Consider the following 22,813-nt stretch of genomic DNA (forward strand, 5'->3'; position numbering starts at 1 on the left):
TTGTTTTCACAATAGACCTAATGCCATTTGGGTTCCAAGTGTCTTTTATTTATTTTATTTATTTATTTAAAATTGTTTATATACTGCTTTTACAATTTGAGGAGTAATCAAAACGGTTAACAATAAACATACATAAAAGTAAAACTAAAATAAAATGAAAATGTTAATTAAAATAAAATAAATACATAAAATACATAAAATTGGACCAAACATTAAAAAGACATATATGGCGCTTCAGGAAAACATATAGTTCTTGTAAATGAGATATGCCAGTAATTAAAAAGTAAGGGGTGCAATTATGGATGATCTAAGTTTGAGGATTAATCAATGTACTATAAGCTTTTTGAAATAGGTAAGTTTTTAATGTTTTCTTAAATTGTTGTATAGATGGTATAAGGCATAAAGGGTCTGGGAGCGAATTCAATAAGATAGGGCCAGCTACTGAAAAAGCCCTTTTTCTGGTTATTTCAAGTCTGGCCAACTTGATAGTGGGTATGTCTAGTAGATTTTTTGAGGTAGATCTGAGTTGTCTGGCAGGTTTGTAAATACGAAGGTTGGTACAGAGTCATGTTGATGTTGCACTATAGATAAGAGCATGTATAATAGTCAATACTTTATATTGGATTCTATATTTAACCGGTAGCCAATGAAAGGAAAATAAAACTGGAATGATATGATTTCTATGAGAGGTACTTGAAAGAATTCGAGCTGCAGAATCCTGTATCAATTGTAAAGGATGGATAGCAGATTCGGGCAAACCTAAATATAATGCGTTGCAATAATCTAGACCTGAAAATACCAAAGATTGTAAAGCTGTACGAAAATCCTGAAGAAAAAGAAATGGTCGAATTTTTTTCAACAAATGTAATTTGAAAAAACATTTTTTTGTGATGTTAGAAATGTGATTCGACATTGAGAGATCTGAATTAATTATAATTCCTAAACTATTGGTATAGGTACCAATTGGGATAGAAAGTCCCTTGAAATTTAGATGAGAAGGAGGTCCTATAGGTGAATTAGTAATAGATGAAAGATGTGTGAGTACAGTTTTAGATGGGTTCAATTTTAAACGGTTGTGGTCTAGCCAAGAGTTTATTGTAGATAGATACAGAGAGATTAAGGAAAGTGTATCTGACCAAGAGTTTTTATAGGGGACAAGCAATTGAATATCATCCGCATAGATTCGAAAGTAAACATTTAATGCTGCAAAAATTTGACAAAGTGGAAGTAGATATATATTGAAAAGTATAGGAGATAATGATGAGCCTTGTGGTACTCCGGATGATAATGAATAGAAATCTGAGCATTGGTTTTTGACTTGTATTTGTTGTTGTCGATTAGTTAGAAAAGATTGAAACCAAGATAGCACAGTAGACTGAATACCTAAGGATGTTAAACCTGATAAGAGTATATGATGATCCAGAGTGTCAAATGCTGCCGAAATGTCTAAGGATATAAGAATGTAATCAGTGTATGCATCAAAACCATGAAATACTGTGTCAAAGCAAGATAGTAAGAGAGTCTTTGTAGAATGTCCTTTCCTAAAGCCATGTTGACCTGAGTGTAAAAGATCATTGTCTGATAAAAAATCAGAGAGTTGGCGTAGGACCACTGATTCGATTAATTTAGCAAGGGAAGGAATTAAAGCAATAGGCCTAAGATTATTAGGATCTAAAGGATCTTTTGATTTATTTTGAGTCTTGCAGAGAGAGGAGATGAGGGAGCAAGACTGCTAGAGTCTGAGAAGGGAGCAGGAGGGGAGAGGAGACTGAGGGATCCAGATTGCAGGTGAGTCGGGAGGGGGGGGGGGGGGTAAGTAGGGAAGATATGGGATTAAAGAAAGGCTGAGGGAGGGAGACTGAATCCCCAATTATAAATGTCACCACACGCAACTAGAATTAATAGTGCAGATGTGTTCTCCTGTGCAAATCTAAGCAATCATTTTGGGCAGCCAATGTAGTTCTTTCTAAACTGGCAGATAAATCCAGTAGAAGACCTGATAATTTCTGCAGTTTATAAAACTGTTAAAGATATAGTGCAAGTTAATTTCATCATAAAAAATCTTGGGATTTGCAAATTAATACACATATTTATTATAATTAAACATGCTTTCAGGAGATTTGGGCAGTCATACACTCACCCACTTGGTCCCTTGAAAGTTCTACACACAAAGATTTTGTTGTGTTTGAGATATGTTTTATTCACTGCTATCTTTCCGGGGGAAAAAGGTGCAGGTATTCACATACAGGATACATGATATTTTTTGAGGGACCACAGAGCAAATCAAGCAGGTGGAGGAAAAAGGCGCTGGTACTCAGTACCAATAAGTACCCCATAAAAAAAAAAAAAACCTGATTTAATTATTATTATTGTTTTATGCTTGTTTTGATTGTTTTATGTAACTATTTTATACCCATGATATTTTTATCTGCCTAGAACTGGTGATAGTGCTGGATATCACTTTTTAACATAAATAAATAAATTATCCCTGTAATGTGTTGGTAGCATTTTTTTCCAAAATATCTCTTAGTAATGCATGTCAGTTCCCAAACATATTTGAAACTGATCGACCCCGATTTCTAGCATCTAATAATATACAGATAAAGTTGTGCATGATACTTTTTTTATTGGAGTAATTAAATACATTTCGGGAGAATAATCAAACTGCCCACCTGGGAGCAAACTCGGCTGGTACTTTCTGCCTGCGAGGTAGGTAGTTTTGCTTCAATTATTGGCTCCAGGAAAGAAGACCTGCAGAGATCTGCACCTGATATTTCTGTGGATACTTTATCCAAGCCAAATGACATGTGCAGTTCTGTAACTATAAAACTTCTATGCATTGTTGCCTCCCCTGACCTAATCCTGCCCATGAGAACTTACTTTTAATCGTATACAGAGTGAGCAATTTTCAGAAAGCCCATTTTCACGAGTAAGACACTGTTTTACCTATGGAAAGGGCGTTCAATATTGCCTGCCCTATGAGTAACTTTGGAAAACTATGTTCCTTTCATCTGGTTGCTGCAAAATGAGCTACAGACAAGTTATTCATTTATTTAGTACTATCTTTTTCTTACCCACTTTTCCATAAAAAATGTTCACAGCAAGATATAACAAGATTAAACAAATAAACAAGTAATATAAGAACAAAAATGTACACCTATAAAATAATATAATGAAAATTAGAGTACAAAAAATAAGAATCACCCAATTAAAACCTAAATATATAGACAGCCAAGTCCAAAAAGCAGAGCTTAAAGAGTCTTAAATAAGTACAACTTTATATCCCGGAAACATAATAAATAACACCAGACATCCTATAAAATACAGACAAAATAAAAGTCAGTCATTGACCAAATAAAATAAATTGTTAAGACAGACATAATGAAAAGAACAGTCATAAAGCACACAAAAGGCAAACAAGTCCCTAAAACAAAAACACCTAGTAATTAATCAACAGCAGAGAGACTCAATTGATCTTATTTAAACTAAAAAACACTACAGCATTAAAAAGCTTTTTACCAAAAATCCAAGATTTAACCAATCCTCTAAAAGCTACTAAACTTTTTTCCAATCTTAACACATCTAGACTAGAATTCCAAAGTTGTGGGCCACACTAGAGAATGTGGTGATCTCATATTAACCATAGTAGATGTTCATGGAGAACATCAACAGGCCTCATGTTAATTAACCTTTATTTTTATCTATCCAAGTGGACTAAAACAGTACTTTATCCAAATATCTTATTGGATTTCCAAATATACTTCTTTATTGTCAAAAATTCACCCTCAATAGTGTATCTGTTTTTGAGTCTGCAACTTCAGTATCTCTATTTTCATAACCGCCTTCCAAACTCTTATCTTTAAATCCTCACAATTTTGAAACTTGTCATTGGTAGAACACTTTCTATAAACCTGCAGGAACTTATCCTGTACTATGGGAACAATATTTAAGAATGTTTTCCATTAAATCTTCATCTACAGTAAAAGCCCCATTATATGGCACTCAAACAATGAGAATCTATGGCGTGGCTTTTTCTCTTTTTTTTAACTGTGTGACTATATGGGAGCAGGAATTTCTCCAAGGCATCTTGGAGATGCTCTGCTTTCCCCAGCAACTCAGCAGTTTATGAATAGTTGTTTCTACCATTCCATTGGACAGGAAGACAGGCTGATGAAAACATCCGTTTGATAAAGTGCCTCATTTTAATTATTACTGTCTTTAACTAAATTGTCTCATCACGAGCAAATGCATTTTCTCATGTATTTCCCGTAATGTATAATTTCTACCTACAACGTTTCCCCTCATTATACACCCTATTCCTCAATCATTATGTAAGTCAACATGTACAATGTAAATTACCTAGATACCTAGTAAGTTACCTAGTTACCATGTAAGTTGCCATGTTATAATGTTGCCATGTTATAATGTACCATGTAAGTTGCCATGTTATAATGTAAGTTACCTAGTTTCAATGTAAAATAAGCAGTCCTCCTGCCTTATTAGTTTATTGTTCCATGTGAACCGATATGATATCTCGATCGAATGTCGGTATATAAAAACAGTTAAATAAATAAATAAATAAATGTTGTGCTGGAACAATCACTGATTGGAGTGTCTGAGTGGGAAGACAAAATCTCCAACATGTTCAGCACTAGATGTTCTGAGCTTTTGTCTTAATCCAAACTGACGTGTACCCATAAATGCGCGTATCAGCACGCAAGTGGAGAGACACTGCAATTTTAAATTGTGCTCACAGGTACATGCATTTAAAGTACCCCTTCCAAGCTTATTTCGGCTAAGGCTTTAGCAAGTTTTACATGCGTATGCAAGTGGATTTTAAAAACATCCTCGTGCAAGGGAAAAAACAGTTTTTCCAAGTAGTCCACCAGTTTGCCCAGGTTCATATCAAGGTTTCAAGACCCCTCTGATTCAGGGGTCGCATGATGCAATAGCAGTGAGTGGCTGTGTCCCTGACTAGCTCCTGCTCCCAATCAATCTAAATAATAGCACTTTTGCATCCCACTGCAAGTTTCTACTTTAGCGAGAAATGGCTGAAAAGGTACAAAAGAAATCACTGCCCATGATATGGAGTGAGCAGGCACTGAGACCTAAACGTTCTTGTCGAAACCTTACCAGTGATGTCGGCCTCAGTCGCTGAAGAAACCGCATTGGAAGATGAGACCTTCGTGGAGGTAGCGCTGCAAGCAGACTTGATTGAGGCGATGAAGGCTGTTATGCAGCAACTGGGAAACAGATTAAATACTAGATTGGAAACCAAATTGGAGTTGGTGGTTGACAAAGCTGGCCAGTCGGTATCCACAGTAAGTGAAATCAATGCAAGACTCAATGCTATGGGGGAGAGAATGGAAAATGTGGAATTGTCCCTGATGTCTTGAGGGAGACGTTTGGATATGCTTGAGAGAGCACACAAGGATTTAGAGAATAGAGAATGTGGAAATAGTTTATGAATTATAGGAGTTCCAGAAAAGGCAGAAGGAGATGGAATATAAAAATGGTGCCTTGAAAATTCATCCTGCTCACCCAGCCCTGGCCCCGGCACCATCTGATGGTGGCAGACCTAGAGTGCTGAGCTTAACACTACAGCACTACAGTGATACGAGCTGCATAGAGGACAGTCAGAGAAAGAAGAAAATATACTACCAGGGCTCACTTGAGGTCCAAAAGAAAAGACAGAGCTTTGGAGATAACAAGAAAGAGCTGCAAAAGCAACAGATCTCATATGCGCTGCTGTACCCTGCGAGGCTCAGAATCCACAATAATAGGGCATTCCTTGAGCATGTCTGAGTAATTGAACATGCGCTTATTGGAGAGTGTGTGTGTGTATGTGTATGAGAGAGAGAGAGAGAAAGAGGGTAAAGTTTGTGCACCACCATCCCTCTCCTCTGCTAAATTCCATGACAATATCAGGGTAACTGGAAAACAAAAGATCTCAGGTATGGAGGGGGGTATCCTTATTAGTTATTATTATTGAGTGTTATTAAATGTGTCTGCTGTTTTGAAATATTTTATTAGTGTTTGGAAAATTGTTTTTAAATGTTATATGATTTTTTAATTATTTGATATTCTATTTATTAGCTGTTTTGAAATATTTATTATTTTGATTCATATGGCTTTACTATTATGATGTTTTATATTTCTTGATTTTATTGTTTTGCGTTTTCTGAGGAGAGGTGGTAATTTGGTTTTTGCATTGTTGCATTGCGTAAACCATCTGGCTTCTTGTGGTTTGCAGTTCAGTTTTTGTCTGCACATTTCTATTTATACCAGTAGTTCCCATCCCTGCTGTCCTGGGGATATCCTGAAAACCTGACTGGCTGGGGAGTCCCCAGGACAGGATTGGGAACCACTGATTTATACTTTATAGTCTTTTTATTCTGTATCTGGTGAGGATCTGTCTGTGTTCTGCATGTGTGATGGAGGTGAGGTATTCTGGTAGTGTGGAGATTTTTAACAGCCTGGGTTGTTCTCTTTTCCTAATATGAGATGTATATATAATATAGATGTGTAAGTGATATTTTTACCTTAGGATGTCTTTATTTCATATAAAATGTTATTATAAATGTATACATTTTAATTGTATGGGGGGGAGGTGCTCCTGTCTGTAAGGTTTGCCTAGGCTGCCTGATACTCTTGCACCAGCCCCATTACAACTCCATCTGGGAGAGGTGTACTCTCTGGAAGTTACAGGGAATTGTGAGTAAAAGGGGATTCTCCTATTATTATCCATACATTAAGGAAACTGGACTCACATGGTAAATGTCCCTGCAAGATGGAGCAACATCCAGAAATTCTCAATAAAGCCAGAAGTGAGAAACACACTGTAGAATTCTAAATGCTTTTATTTGAAAAGATAACTAGTAGTGTAAAAATAAATTTAAGAGGATGAACTGTAAAATTCTCAGTCCAAGTGCTCTGCACAGCATTCAGTCATGCCTGTGGAGCAGCCTATAATATTTTCTTTCGCAAATAAAAATCAAAACACTTTTGGAAACACAACTTTGGAGTTGTTTGCCCTCATTTCAGGTCCTGACTAAAATAAAACAATGCTGCCACTGAGAGTAGTGGTCATTCTTGATCTGAGTGCTTTCACCTGCAGTCCACTACACCAACTGATTGACCATAGATTAAAGAATCCTACGACAATTCAGGATAGGCTCCTCCCCTCCGTCTGCTCCCTGCCCCTGACCATACGGTTACACATATGCAATAAATATGTGAAGTTACAAAGTGCCAGCAACCAAGCTGCAGGTGAATTTATATAATGACAGATGTGGATTTTTTATAAAAGGCTTTGCTTTTCATCTAACCAGTGACACAATGGTCACAAGGTTAATGACCAGTTAACCTATTTCAATGAGAAGCAGTTTGTTGTTACAAAAACCAGTGACACAATGGCCACAAGGTTAATCGCCAGTTAACCTATTTCAATGAGAAGCAGTTTGTTGTTACAAAAAATATCAACACTAGCATTTAAACCATATGGAGAAGGGTTGTTTTAATTCAAAGCTTCATCTTGATTCCCTCTGTTTCAATCTCTAACCCCTTTGCCTGTGTGAAAAAAAAATATGATCCTTAATGAAAAATTGTAAATCCTCGGCTGAATGCTTCTTAGTTTAGAAATAGTTCACAAATGGAATTAATTGTACTGCACTCTGCACAAAAAATTAAATTCTCTCTCAAGTCATATAGCCCAGTGGTTCTCAAACAAGGATATGCATGTGGCAACCTGCCAGGAAGAACATAGCAAGATTGCCGTCACCACAGGAAGCAACTAACTGCATCTGCACCTGCTCTTCCAAAAAGCACCAGCCTCGAGTGCGATATCCCCTCAGTTTATTCCTCAGCTTGGGTCAGTTCTTGTTCCTGGCATGTGCACCTGCAGAGCCGGGACTAAGTGGGGGCCAAGGGAGCATCATCAGTAAGTCTGCTTTTATCTAAGGGAATAAGCGCACAAAGCTGTGCCCTGAAGCCTTTATTGGCCGGTGCCCAAAATCTCAGGCTGCAGAGAAGAGTCCTCTGCTTCCTCCTCCAGCCCCTCCCCTCCCAGGCAGCATGCAAGGGACTGGATAGGAGTGGATGTGAGATTGGAATAGACAGGGCGCAGTGCAAAGCAAAGAAGAACCTTTCCTAATGTAGCCCCTTCTCCTCTCTTGTTCATCCCTCTCCTCCTATCTGCACAGGAGCGGAGGGAGGGGAGGGGAGGGGGGGAACTGTAGAGGACAGCAGAACACTTTTTATCTGCATATTTCTTTTTCGAATTTGTGATCCTTTATTCAGTATTTAGTGAGGGTTTGTCTGATTCTATATGAGTGACGGAGGGGGAGCATTCTGCTAGCATGTGGGTTCTGTGTAGGGGTCTGCAGTGGTTCTTTTTTCCCACTGCAAGGAGTATTGGTGTTTTAGGCTCAGGTTACTGTGTTGCCTTTTTATGCAGGGTTGCTGCTGTTGGATTTCTGGGAGTTAATGCAGTGTTGCTATGGCTCTGAGTGACTTTTTGCAGGGTTTGTGCCTCACGTCACAAAGTGCCTAGTAATTGAGGGACTTTGTGTAACTGTAACTGAAGTGACAACATAATTTGAATGTTTTTCATATGGTGACTAGTAAAAGGGAAAAAAACTCCAGTTCATCCCATCCAGCCATTTCAGAGATTGCCTACAACCAATGTAGTATGAATATCTTTTAGAGGTCCATATTAAAATGCATATGAAGATATCTGGCTAAATGAAGATTTGTAATACACCAATAATCTACTCTACCACAAAACAGGGAGGATCCAGTTATAGGATATAGAGTCTGGAGAAAATCCAATACAGACTGCAATTCGAGCAATGTCATCTATGCAGTACTATGTCCTTGTCCCAAATTATATATTGGTCGTACGTCCCGGCCAGTGAAAGTGAGATTGGGTGAACACAAATCTCATTTTAACATGCTTAAGTTCACGGCACCTATGGTTCAACATTTGCAAGATACTGGACACAAGTTTGCTGAAATGAAGTGGACCATTTTGGAGCAAGTCAGCACTTCTATGAGAGGGGGAGATTTGAACATTAAACTGAACTACCAGGAAGCATTCTGGATTTATACTTTGAATACTTCTCACCCACATGGTATGAATGAAGATCTAAATTTAGCTTCTCTTTTATAGGACAGATATTGAGATCTGCAGAGATTCATGTCAATTTTTTATGCTGTATGGCCCTTTAAAAGCCTGGTTGTTGTAGTTAGTAGTTTCCATAGCAACACAGCGCAATAGATGTCATCATTTGCGTGCCCTAAGTCTGGGGCGAGTTCTAGTTTTAAGTGAGAATTCCTGCGTGAAAAATTATGCTTTTGGTCATTGTGTTAGTAAGCTCTCTGGTAGGCAGCATTACAAAACGTGGACCCGTATATAAGTTTGGTTATGCTTTGAAATTTTTGCCATTCTAGCTGTGGGACAGGAAACCGGCAGAACTACGAAGCAGAATGTGTGGAATTTCTCAAAATATTGGCGATATACTTTTTCTTCTGGAGTTTGTCCAAAGCGTTAATATCCCCTGAAGAAGGACTATAAGTTTGAAACATTTACATGTCGGGACATCCAGAGTGAATTATCTTCAACAGAAGGAAAGTAATTACCATTTTTTGAGATGCAAAAAGAAAAAGAAAACTTTACCGCGTTCAATGGCGATTTATACAAAGCTTTTTAGCCAGTTTGAATTGTATGTTTTCCACTGAATTTAAAAGTTGGCATTTAAAGTTCATTAATATTTAAGGATTTTAGAAGAATACAATTTTTTGTTGGGACTTTCATATGGTTAAAGATATTATAAAAAATCACGACAACGGAGGTGGTTGGAAGTTAATGATGACACTCATAGAGAGGTGCAGGGACACCTACAGAAATATATGAAACTTTCAACCTACTCCCAAAAAAAATTATTTTTTGTTGTGAATGGAAGAAAAAAATATCTTTAAATAATTTAAAATACATCACAATCACAAAGTGTGTGGTATAAAATAAGTATATTTTAAAATACACTTTACAAATAAGAGAAATGTATTCTTGTAAGATAATTACAGTGATTGGACATCTTTGTCCCTTTTTTTTTATTTATCATAAATGAAAATTTGGCCATTTATGTGGCTAAATTCTAGCTTGATAACTATTTGTCTAGCAAGAATTTGCTGGATAAGTGAGGGGCATTCCAGGGTCATTCCAGAGGCATTCTGGGAAGTAGCTGACTTAGCTGGATAAGTTATCTGGCTAACTCCGATACTCAGAATATTTTGTTAATTCTGGTTGTACCACAGAGCTGTCCTAAAGTTAGCCAGATAAATGTATGTGGCTAACTTCAAGATAACCAGGTATAACCTGACCCCCAGTGTGCCTATCCTACAAGGGTGGGATCATAAAAGAATTTATAGTCTCTTTGGAGCAGGGACATTGGCTAGTGGTAGTCATCATGTCTTTTCTCCCCAAAGTGTGGATTCTTTGTTGGATGGGAAGGAAATTATCTTCCAAGGCCCAGAGTGCTAAAGGTGTCTCTGATATGTTTGCGTGCCCCTGGGAGAGATGCATCTGAGATGAAGTTCACATTGCAGGCCCATTAAACAAAAATAACCACTGCAGACTTGCGGATAAGCAGTGGTAAATGAGCTCAATCTATTCATTCTCAGTCCTACAATTAATCTGTGCACTTTACGGTTCTTTCTCTCAATTTGAGCAGAAGTATCCCTCACAGGAGCAAAGAGTGTCCCCCCTTTTAAGGAGAAAAAGTGTTGCGCTTCCCAGCCGCGTCCGCTCCGCGGCTGGTCCTGCTCACCTGGCCCGACCATCTACCAGCTCCACCCCGAGTCCCTGCACTGCTCGGCCACGGCTTCCACAGGTGTTCCCAGCTCCCTCGTGACCTTCCTCATCACAGCTGTCCTCGCGCCAGGGTTGGGCAACCTCCTCGGCGTTGGCCCCGCCCCCTAGCGCACGTGCGTGGAGCTCTCCCCGAGTTAAAGGGCCAAGTGCAGGGAAACCTCGGGCGGCGCCTGAGTCTGATGTCACTTGAGCTACGTATTTAAACCACAGTTCAGCCCTCAGCTCATTGCCTTGGCAATCGGGTCGTACACTCCGGTGTGTCTAGTTTGCCTTCCAGCGTTTCCTGTTCCAGTGTCTCTTGTTCCAGTGTCTTCTGTTCCAGCATCTCCTGTTTCAGCATCTCCTGTGTCTCCTGTTCCAGTGTCTCCTGTTCCTTTGTCTCTCCATCCCTGGAAGTACCCTCCAGACTGATGTCACGGTACTGACCAATGCTTGCTCCTGACTATTCTTGACCGCTGCCTGGAACCGACCTCTGCCTGAACACTGACCATTCTTGACCGCTGCCTGGAACTGACCTCTGCCTGGACACTGACTACTTCCGGATTGACTACAGATACTAACCCCTGCATCGGCTGACCATTCTGATCTACTAATCTTGCCTTGATTCTCACTATTCATTCGGACTCTGTTCTGGCCTCCTGTGACCACTAGACATTCTGGTTTGGACCTTGACCCCGCACCCTTGTTCGTGGGGGGCACGCCTCTACACTTCCTCTCCAGTAGATCCTGCGAGGCCCACCTAAGACCAGGTGGCCCTGGTAACCAAGGGCTCAACCTGAGGGAACCCTGGGTTGCTATTGGTGAAGCTCCAGCTAGACTCTGTCTCCTCCTGTGCTCCGCCTCCTGGTGGCAGGCACTCTCCGGGTCTGACCGGAGGGCCGTACCAATCCTGCACCAGGCCAAGGGTCCACCTCCAACACAACAAAAAGGAGTGGAAACCCTGGGTGGAAAAGGTACTCAATTTCGGTGATGTGGCAGGGATTCCCCTCCAACGCTGGATAAAAATATACAAAACAAGCATGGCACAGAGAGTTGAATAATTCTCCCCTTCTTCCCAGGGCAAAGACTCCTGTGTGGTTTCTTCAGTATTTTCAATTTATTTGTTACTCTCAGTTATTTGTTCTCTTGATGCTTGGATCCCTTACGGGAGGAATACAGATGGAACAGAAGCTTCTGATGTTCCCTTCAGGTAGGAAGGGGCAGACAAACACTTCCTCCTGAGTCTCAAATGCAGTTTTCTTTCCTTTAAACGAATTTATCACCAGAGGGTCCTGGCACTGGGTCACCACCTCCTCCGTACTTGCTGAGGTGTAGAGGGGCAGGTCTTCCCTATCCTGGGCAGCCCCAAAAACAAAGTTCCCCATTCCTGAGTCCACATGGTGCACAGGGTCTCACCAGGCCTCCTACCAAGAAAATGCAAAATCCCTGAAAATATACCCAGAGGGATATCCAAACTAGTTAGTCAGTAGACTGGTTGGAAACCCTCCAGACCCTGGTCAGCTTCCACAGGCTGGGTTAGCATTCTTTCCTTGACTGGGTCTAAAGAAACAACAAAGACTAAGCTCCTTAACTACCTCCTAACTTCAGAAAACCCATAAAGGACTACGCACAGACTCCCCCTAAGGAGCTTCTTAAAACACCTCCCAGAGGGACGACCATTCCAGATCCCTCAAAGGGAGGGGCTACATCTGAATGATATCCTGCCCCTTACAGACCTGCACAGGTATATTCAGCAGTAGGGATGTGAATCGTTATCTGACGATTGAAAATATCGTCTGATATTTTCAATATCATCAAATATCAGGGGGGGGGGGGGTCCCCAATAGCGATAGGAAACCCCACGATTAATTTACTGGGTTTTCTTATCATTATGGGGGGGGCGGGAAGAAAGGACACAACCTAAAAACACAACCTGACCCTTTAAAATGAGTTTGTTAGTATCCCCCCACCCGCCGGACCCCCCCCAAAAAATGTTTAAATACCTAGAGGTCCAGTGGGAGTCCCAGGAGCATTCTCCAGCACTCAGGCTGTCGGCTGCCACTAATCAAAATGGCGCCGATGGCCCTTTGCTCTTACCATGTAACAGGGGCTATCGGTGCCATTGGTCGGCCCCTGTCACATGGTAGGTGCACTGGATGGCCCGCGCCATTTTTAAAGATGACGCTGGCTGTCCATTGCTCTTACCATGTGACAGGGACCGGCCAATGGCACGGATACCCTGTCACATGCTAAGGGCAAAGGGCCATCGTCGCCATTTTGTTTACTGTCAGCCGATGGCCCGAGCGCGGGAGAATGGTCCCGGGACCCCCGCTGGACCACCAGGTATTTAAAAATTTGGGGGGGGGGGATCCGGAGGGTGGGGGGATACTAACAAACTCATTTTAAAGAGTCGGCTGTATTTTTTGGTTATTGGCTCGGGCGCAGCCGATAAAAAAAACCCGATCGGACTGCAAGATAAAAATTTCACGATGTGAATCTGAACCGGAATCCGAACCGATACCGGTTCTGATTCACATCTCTATTCAGCAGTATGGCTGTGTCGCTGAATATAAACACTACTTAGCTGTATAAGTTTATCTGGAGTGCCACACAGTGGTTGAATATGGACCTCTTAATAGATAAATGTAGGTATTCCTTGGGATCTTTTTTTTTATTTTGCAGACTATTTCCTAAAATCACAAAGCCTTATTCATCAGACACTGTGACATGATTTCTGAAGCATCGATTTAATGTTTGGGTACTTGCCACATATTTGTGAATGCTTTGGCCACTGTTGGAAAATGAATACTGGGCTTGATGGACCCTGGGTCTGACCCAGTATGGCATATATTATATTCCTATCTAAAACAATGTTTTTTTATTTAAAAGTGTCATGTCTAGGGATGTGATTTTACAGGATTGTTCTGGGAAACATTATAGTGAGGACATAATGATAGTTGAGTTTAATTATAAACACTCAGGGGAGTCTATAAACCTGAAAATTAATTGAGGGGAGTGTGCAAGGCTGAAGGACCTCCAATGCTCTAATTTCTATGCCCCCTGCTTTTACTCTTGTAAGTAACCTGCTTAAACTTGTATATAGTCCTGTAAATAGCTCGTTACAGTTTTAATGCTTTAATTTCTATGCCCCCTGCTCTTTGTATATTCCTCCTTGTTCCCCCCCCCCCCCCCCCGTTGATTGTAATTTCTGCCTTTAGTTACAATGTGAACCGGTATGAAATATGCATACTAATACCGGTATATAAAAGTTTCAAATAAATAAATAAATAAATAAATAAAGGACCTAGGAAAGAGGTTCCCCAAATCCGTCCTGGGGGACCCCCCTCCCGACGCTACGTCTGCTTTCAGGATACTGCAATGAATAAGCTTGTGCAGGAGAAAGCTAGGGGCTGCCTCATAGCTCACTGGCCCTGTGTTTGTTTCTTCAGCTATTGATGCTGCCACTGCAGAAAGATAGACAGTCCTACAACCTGAGGAGCAAAGGAGGCAGGAGGGACAGAAAGAGGGGGAGGGGAGGGGACGGTCACTTGGCAGGGGTAAAGAAGGGAGCTAAAAAAGGACTGCTCTGTGCAGTAGATTGGGAAGGGGCAAAAAGAGAGAGGGGACTGCTGCTTCTGGGCAGTGGTGGAGGAGAAGGCACTCCTGCTGCTGGGCAGGGGGAGGGGGAGAGGAGGCCTTTGCTGCTGGGTAGGGGTTTGGTGAGGGTGTAAGGGGGATGCAAGACAAATAATGGACGGGGGAGAAAGAGGAAGATCTAGGACAAGCGGAAGGGGGGGGGATGCAGGACAAGCAATGGTGGGAGAAAGAGGGAAATTCAGGGCACAAAGTGGAGTGGGTGTAGAGAGGGATTCAGGGGAAGAGAAAGGATTGCTGGGCATGGGTGGGGGAAGAGAAAGGAGGGATGCTAGGTAGGAAGAGAGAGAGAGAGAGAGAGGGGTGCTTTACTGAAGCTGCCACACTATAAGGACAGCTGTGCCTTTGCTGCTAAAGAAGGAAAGTGGCGGTGCTGTGTAGCTACCTCGGGAAGAGAAACATCTAGTCCTGGCTCTGTGCATATGACAGCAGCAGTATCACTGACCCCAGCAGCACATGTTCTTGGGACATAGAGGAAGAGGACTGCAGGTGACTCATGGCTTTAGCTTTCTTCCGCCAGTCGGATCTGCGGGCCCGGCTGACCTGCTCTCCTCTTTTTGTACCTGCAAACAGGCCATAAAGCAGCTTGCTGCCCTGCTTCCTTATGTTCTCCCTCTCTCTGTGGAATGGAGTGAGTCAGCATTATGGGTTTCCACCTTTTATTTTTTTTCCCCCTCAATGGAGATTCTCTTGCTGCCATTATCTGCTGATTTGCGCCCTGTCTCCCTTCTTCCCATTCCATGCGTGCCATTCACTCCCCACCCGTCCCACAGACCTTCTCCCAGTTCCTCCCCCACCCCTCTGCTCCCCAGCTCAAGACTTTCCTTCCTGCCATCAAGGTGATGGCTTCCACTTCTCTCAAGCGATAACGGCACATCGCAGTTTAAAGAATGACCATTTGTGAGATAAGTCAATGATTCATTTCAGTTTGAATTCTAAAATATAAGATGCATTTTTGACACAAGTGAAGTGCACTTCAGTTAGTTTTGAAAGTTGGTGAATTATACACTGGGTGAAATTCAAAATTAATCTTTTTTAAAACAATTTTTAGACTTTGGACCAATGATTTATATCAGCTAAAACTCTTATACAACTCATTGTGTTGTTTTGGGCCAATTAACTGTGTGGCATAATACTATGGTTTGGATAGGTTGTTTTATCTGAATAGATTGTATCCAACCTTTAGTGTACTGGATACATTTTTTAAGTAGTGAAATAAAAAGAAACATCAGCTCTGTGAAGATCGTATTATAATTGAATTAACAAATACAAATAACAAACCATTTCAAGCTTTGTTTCCTTTCTGAAGAAACTTTACCACACAACAACATGAAGCCAGCTTATTTGCAATGACATTTTAAGACATAGCATATGTGCATGTTAATAAACCACTAGATATTTTTTCACACAAAGCTTACCGAGATTCAGACTTGCAAGATGAAAATGAAAAAAAGTTTCAGCTGTTTCTGGAAAAGCAACTGAAGCATCATTTGCATTTTCCTTTCTTGTAATAAAGTTGAAGAAGCTGCTCACAAATGCAAAAGAACTTATTCTGCCAGCGGCTTTAATTCTTTCTGAAAGCATGCTGGATAAAGAAGCAGTTGACAGTCTTAAGAAAGAGCTATTATCAAGTGACTCTATCCATTGTAGAATTTACTCCTGGGGGAATTCTGCACATCTGTGCAAATTGCACAGAATTCCTTTCTCACACAGAATTGGGCATGGGGATCAAAAAGATTTCCCTAGTGCCGCGGCCCGTGTGCTGCGAACCATCGGAGAGAAGACCTGGGACGAGTCCGCTGGAGGAGTTAGGGGGACCCGGTTGTGGGCGATCGCGATCGGGTCTCACAACAGTACCCCCCCTCTTACGCCCCCTCCTGGACGGACCTGGTTTATCAGGATGTGTAAGGTGAAAGTGATGAAGCAATGACTTGTCCAATATATTTGCTGCTGGTTCCCATGAATTCTCCTCAGGACCAAATCCCTCCCAGGCGATCAAATACTCCCATCGTCTATGGTGGTGATGGCAGTCCAAGACCTCCCGTACTTGATAGATAGCATCCTCTTCGGACTCAACGGTGGGAGCTTGTCGTGGAGTTTTATGAAACGGAGAGGAAATCAGAGGCTTCAAAAGAGAGACGTGAAAAGAATTGTGGATGTGCAGACTATTGGGAAGTTGTAGTCGATAGGTAACTGGACCCAGACGTCTACAGATGAGGAAGGGCCCGATATATCTGGGGGCGAGTCGCATGGAAGGAACCCGGAGGCGTAAATGACGGGTAGAAAGCCAAACCCGATCTCCCGAAAGAAATTGCGGAGCGGGACGGCGATGTTTGTCCGACATCCGTTTCGCAGCCTCAGCCGCCCTGTGAAGACAAGCGTTGGTAGCCTCCCAAAGTTCATGGAGTCGCTGAGCCGAAAGCTGAGCTGCTGGTGAGGCTACCGTAAGTGGGAGGGGTAGTGGAGGTCGAGGTTGTTTACCAAAGACAACCTGGAAGGGAGATTGCCCAGTGGCAGAATGTACATGAGAGTTATGTGTGAATTCCGCCCAGAGTAAAAGACTGGCCCAATCATCTTGACGATGGTTCACAAAAAGGCGTAAGAATAATTTTAAGCCTCTATTGATCCGTTCTGCCTGACCGTTCCCTTGCGGGTGGAAAGCAGTAGTAAAGTCTAATTGGATGCCAAACTTCTTGCAAAGTGCGCTCCAGAATCTAGCCGTGAACTGAGGTCCTCTGTCAGATGTGATGTGAAGTGGGAGTCCGTGGAACCGGAAAATATGTGAAGCGAATAAGTCCACCAATTCAGGAGCAGAAGGTAACTTGGGTAAAGGTACAAAGTGGACCATCTTGGAGAACCGGTCGACAACGACCCAGATTACCTGGTTTCCACCAGATGTTGGTAAATCAACTACGAAGTCCGTGGAAATGTGGGTCCATGGCTCTAGAGGAGGGGGAAGGGGTTGGAGGAGGCCCCAGGGTCGACCCGGTAATGGCTTCTGCTGAGCACACTTAGGACAAGAGGAAACATAAGCCCGTACATCCCCCTTCATCTGGGGCCACCAGTAGTAGCGAGCAAGTAGTTCCCAGGTTCGTGTTCTCCCAGGATGTCCTGCAGCCAGTGAGTCATGTGCCCAAGAAAGCACCTTGGAGCGTAGTCTGAGAGGTACTACAGTCTTCCCGGGGGGTACAGTTTCAGTGGCCGCCAGTATCAGTTTGGCGGAGTCAATAATGTGGTTAAGAGTCTCCGGGAAATTTTCAACCTCGAAGGATCTGGAGAGGGCATCTGCCCGCCCATTCTTTGCTGCAGGACGATAACGAAGAATGAAATCAAATCGGGAGAAGGACAGTGACCAGCGGGCTTGGCGAGGGTTGAGGCATTGAGCTCTGTTAAGATATTCTAAATTTTTGTGGTCGGTGTAAATCATGATGGTGTGTTGCGCTCCTTCCAACCACTGTCTCCATTCTTCAAAAGCCATCTTGATGGCCAGTAATTCCTTATCACCAATTCCATAATTCTTCTCCGCGGGTGAAAATTTTCACGAGAAAAAAGAGCAGGGAAACAAAACTCCTCGGTCTGAGTGCTGACTGAGGACTGCTCCAACTGCTACCTCGGATGCATCTACTTCCACGATGAACGGACAATTAGGGTCCGGATGATGGAGACATGGTTCTTGTAAAAAGGCCGTCTTGATATCCTTGAATGCTTGTACGGCTTCCTGGGACCATTTCTTGGTGTCTGCCCCCTTCCTGGTCAGAGCGGTAATTGGGGCTATAATGTGAGAATAATGTGGGATAAAACTTCGGTAAAAGTTGGAAAAGCCAAGAAACCGCTGTATGGCCCGAAGTCCTCTAGGTTGTGGCCAGTCTCGAATACTGGCCACTTTTTCCAGATCCATCTGAAACCCTGTGGTGGATACCATAAATCCCAAGAAAGGTATTGACTGTTTCTTGAAGAGACATTTTTCTAATTTCACAAACAGCTGGTTTTCTCTTAGTCGTTATAGGACTTGCTTAACATCCTTACGATGAGCATCCAGATCCTTAGAGTAAATGAGGATATCGTCTAGGTAAACGATCACCTGTTTATATAACATGTCTCGAAACACTTCGTTCATAAGGTTCTGAAAAACCGCAGGTGCGTTACACAGTCCAAAAGGCATGACTAGATATTCGTAGTGGCCATTGCGAGTATTAAAAGCGGTTTTCCACTCATCTCCGGGCTTAATTCGCACCAGGTTATAGGCACCACGTAAGTCGAGTTTAGAGAAGATTTTAGCACCATGTAATTGATCTAGTAGTTCTGGTATCAAAGGCAATGGGTAACGATCCTTGCGGGTGATGGCGTTGAGTCCTCTGTAGTCAATGCAAGGTCTTAACGACCCATCTTTTTTAGGTACGAAGAAAAACCCTGCCCCAGCAGGGGATGTGGAAGGTCAGATAAATCCCTGTGCGAGATTTTCCTCAATGTATTTGGCCATGGCCTGTGATTCAGGCCCAGAAAGTGGGTAAATCCTGCCTCTGGGTGGGATGGTGTTGGGGAGCAAATTTATCGCACAGTCAAATCTCCGATGACAAGGCAGGATCTCAGCTTTCTCTTTAGAAAAGACATCAACGAAATCGGAGTACTGATGCGGTAATGCTATATTGGTTGTAGTCATCGGTATCACCGGTTGGTGAGTCCAGTGGATACATGTCTCCTGACACTCTGGCCCCCATGCCGCAATCTGAAGAGTCTTCCAGTCAATTGTCGGAGAATGTTTTTGTAACCAGGGTAGACCCAGTACCACTGGATGGACTACCTTTTCTAAGATGAAAAAGGAAATTTCTTCCTTGTGCAGGATTCCGGTAAGTAGCGATATGGGAGCGGTGTTACAGGTAACTCGTCCAGGCAGGTTTTCACCTTGGATGGAGGAAATAAACAGTGGGGTCTTGCAGGACTGTGTCAGAATCTGAAGCTGGTGAACCAGTTCAGCCAGTATAAAATTCCCTCCAGCTCCGGAATCGACCAGAGCCTGGGTGATGAAAGATCCTTGCTCCCCTTGTAGCATAACTGGAACCACGAATTGAGGAGCTGGATTGCCCCCTAGGGTCTGCTCCTCGGAGACGCCTAGGATCGGTAGTTTCCCGGACGCTTGGGACACTGGGCGAGAAGATGTCCCTTGTTGCCACAGTATAAGCAAAGGCCCATCTTCCTTCGGCGTTGTTTCTCTTCTACCGTCAGCCGACTCCTTCCTAGCTGCATGGTTCGTCTTTGGGCTCTATGGAAGCTTCAGTGGTGACCGGCGCCACCAAAGGACGGGAGAAGTGAGGAGCCAGAGGTACTAGATGGCGGGGAGGTCTGGATTCCCTGACCCACTGCTGAATCCGTCGGTCAATACGACCCGCCTAGTCAATGAGTGCGTCGAGATCCTCCGGGAGCTCTCGTCCAGCCAGTTCATCTTTAATGCGGGGGGATAATCCCCCCACCTCAAAGCTTACCCTCTCACACTTGCTATACTTTTAATTTATGTTTATTTTCTCCCCAGATAGTGCAGCCTGCTCCTACCGCAACCCGGGCCCGATGCTTCTGGCATTGCTGTTATGATGGTAGCATATGTTTGCAGCACAGCTCCTATGAGCAGCACTACGGTGGAAGCCTGAACTTCCATCCTAGCTGCTTAGCGATGCCAGAAGCATCAGGCGTAGGTCACGGTAGGAGGCTGCCATAATCTGGGCTGAAGACAAACATAGATTTATGGTATGGCAAGGGTGGGAGGGGAAGTATTGTGGTGGGGGGAAGGAGGTTGTCCCAGAGATAATGAGATTTAGGGAAAAATAAGATGGGACCTGGGAGTGGAGGGCAGCAGAAGAAAGAGAGACTGACTCTGACAGTCTGTCCCTATATTTTTTAAATAATCTGATGCAGGGCGTTTTGGGAAGCTCAAATAGGAGGGAAGAGGGGTGAGCTGCTCTGATCAGGTCTGAAGTTATCTGCCTAACTTAGCCATATATAGTTGAAAATCAACTAAGTTAGCTGGCTAACTTAACTCATACTTAGGGCAGGATTTTAAAAGCCCTGCGCGCGTAAATCCGGCTGGATTTACGCGCGCAGGGCACTTGCACGCCGGCGCACCTATTTTGCATAGGCCGCCGGCGCGCGCATAGCCCCGGGATGTGCGTAAGTCCCGAGGCTTCGTAAAAGGGGCGGCAGGGGTGTGTCAGGGGTGGGTTGGGGCGGGTCTGGGGCGTGGTGCTGGCCCGGGGACGTGGCCGAGGCCTCCAGACCAGCCCCCGTGTCGGGTGATGGCGCGCCAGCAGCCTGCTGGTGCGCGCAGATTTACACCTGCCTCAGGTAGGCGTAAATCCCCCGACAAAGGTAGGGGGGGTTTAGATAGGGCCGGGGGGCGTGGGTTAGTTAGGGGAAGGGAGGGGAAGGTGAAGGGAGGCGGAAGGAAAGTTCCCTCCGAGGCCACTCCGATTTCAGAGTGGCTTCGGAGGGAACAGGCAGCGCGCGCCGGGCTCGGCGCACGCAGGTTGTACAAATGTGCACCCCCTTGCACGCGCTGACCCTGGATTTTATAAGATACGCACGGCTATGCGCGTATCTTATAAAATCCAGCGTACTTTTGTTCGCGCGTGGTGCGCAAACAAAAGTACGCGTGCGCGCTGTTTTTGAAAATGTACCCCCTAGAATTTATCCAGAAGTCTCTTATTAATCTAACAAAATTATTGCCAGATAATGATTTATCCGGCTATAATTTAGCCGGATAAGGGGCTTAATATTGCAAAACTTGCTTTTAAGATGGATGACTTGTGAGTTATCCATCTAAATGGCTTTGAATATTAACCTCACAATGTAAAAACACCTAACAGAAGCCCTACATGTGAGTGAATAAACCCCTTATGGACCAGGTCAAGGGTGAGATATAGGGCATTAATGGAACCTGTATAGTGACTCCTTCTCATATATGCCCTGAATACCTTTTTCTTTTGCTTTCCTTTTTTAATTTTTGGCCTGACAGTTTCCTTCTGCTCATTTGGATTTCCAGCTTAGCTGCACCCACTTCTGTTGGGCTACAGCACCATGATCCTTCATTCACAACTTTCTGGTGAGTTTTCTCTCCCTGCTCTATGCCCCCTCCCAACTCAGTTTCCCCAGGCATTGCAGTGACAGTCTTCAGCCAGGAGCCACACATCAGGGCTCCTCCAGACTCCTGCAGTCATGTTGCGTAATGATGAGAATTCCTTCCCCCTCGATCCTGTGAGCACTGCTGCTGCAGCATCCTTGGCTCTGGTCAATCCAGGGAGCAGAAGACCTGACCCAGGAATTCAATTATCTTTAATGCTCTGCATCATATATGTTTCCCCATCCTCCACATAATCCCTGAACACTCCTTTTTACAACAGATGCTATTTTTTTTTTTTTAAAAAAGGGACCCTCCAGCCATATTGACCTTCCGGAGAGACTAAAAGAATAGGGGTAAAGAAAAAAGCAAGTTATTATTCTTTTCACAAGCGCTATAGCAAAGAGTGAGCAAACGCCAGAGATTTCTGAGAAAATATGTTGGCACTCTGTGAACTGCTCCATGTATAGCAAGAGAGCTTTCTTGGACATCCCTGGACTGTCTGCAGAATTCTGCCACTCTATAACAGTATGCAATGTAAATTCATAAAACAAATTAATAACATAATAAAATATAAGCAATAATAAAATTATGAGCACCAGATTCATTTCTGATGAAGCAGTGAAGATGGATATGAAGAGTCAGTGACCTGGTTCAAGCTATTGGCATGAACTGAAACATGGCAATGTCAAGATTCATTTAAGATGTGCTTCTCTCTCTCTCTGCAGTGAACTATTGGACATGACTTGGTGTTTTACTAAAGCAGCAGAACTTCTGCCTTTTGTATTTTTAATATTTAGGATTCCTCCTAAGGTTAGAGACATTATATGAAAATAGATGCATGAAGTGAGTGTTTTCTGGAACCTACCAGTCTTTTGCTCAAATTAAATATGCACCCTCTTCCCTTATAATTGCAAAAGCTTACTAAGTACAATGAGAGTGTTTTTCTTAACTGATAAAGCATATCTTTTTCCTCTTTGACAGGATTTTGTAAAAGCTGGAAAATGTATTTGTACAAATGCTCCTGTTTTCACAACAGCACACAGGGATTAAAAATTGTAAAGGATTTGCAAATACATTCTTAAATAAGGACTTTAATAAGCCCCTTTTGAACTGCATAGAAAGCCTTTTCACTTCCATTCTGTGAGCATTTAGTAAACTGCTAAAAGACCTTTAAATACTCTTTACTATGCATATCTTCATTT

The sequence above is a fragment of the Rhinatrema bivittatum genome, chromosome 2 (genome assembly GCF_901001135.1).
Source record: "Rhinatrema bivittatum chromosome 2, aRhiBiv1.1, whole genome shotgun sequence".
NCBI lineage: Eukaryota > Metazoa > Chordata > Amphibia > Gymnophiona > Rhinatrematidae > Rhinatrema > Rhinatrema bivittatum.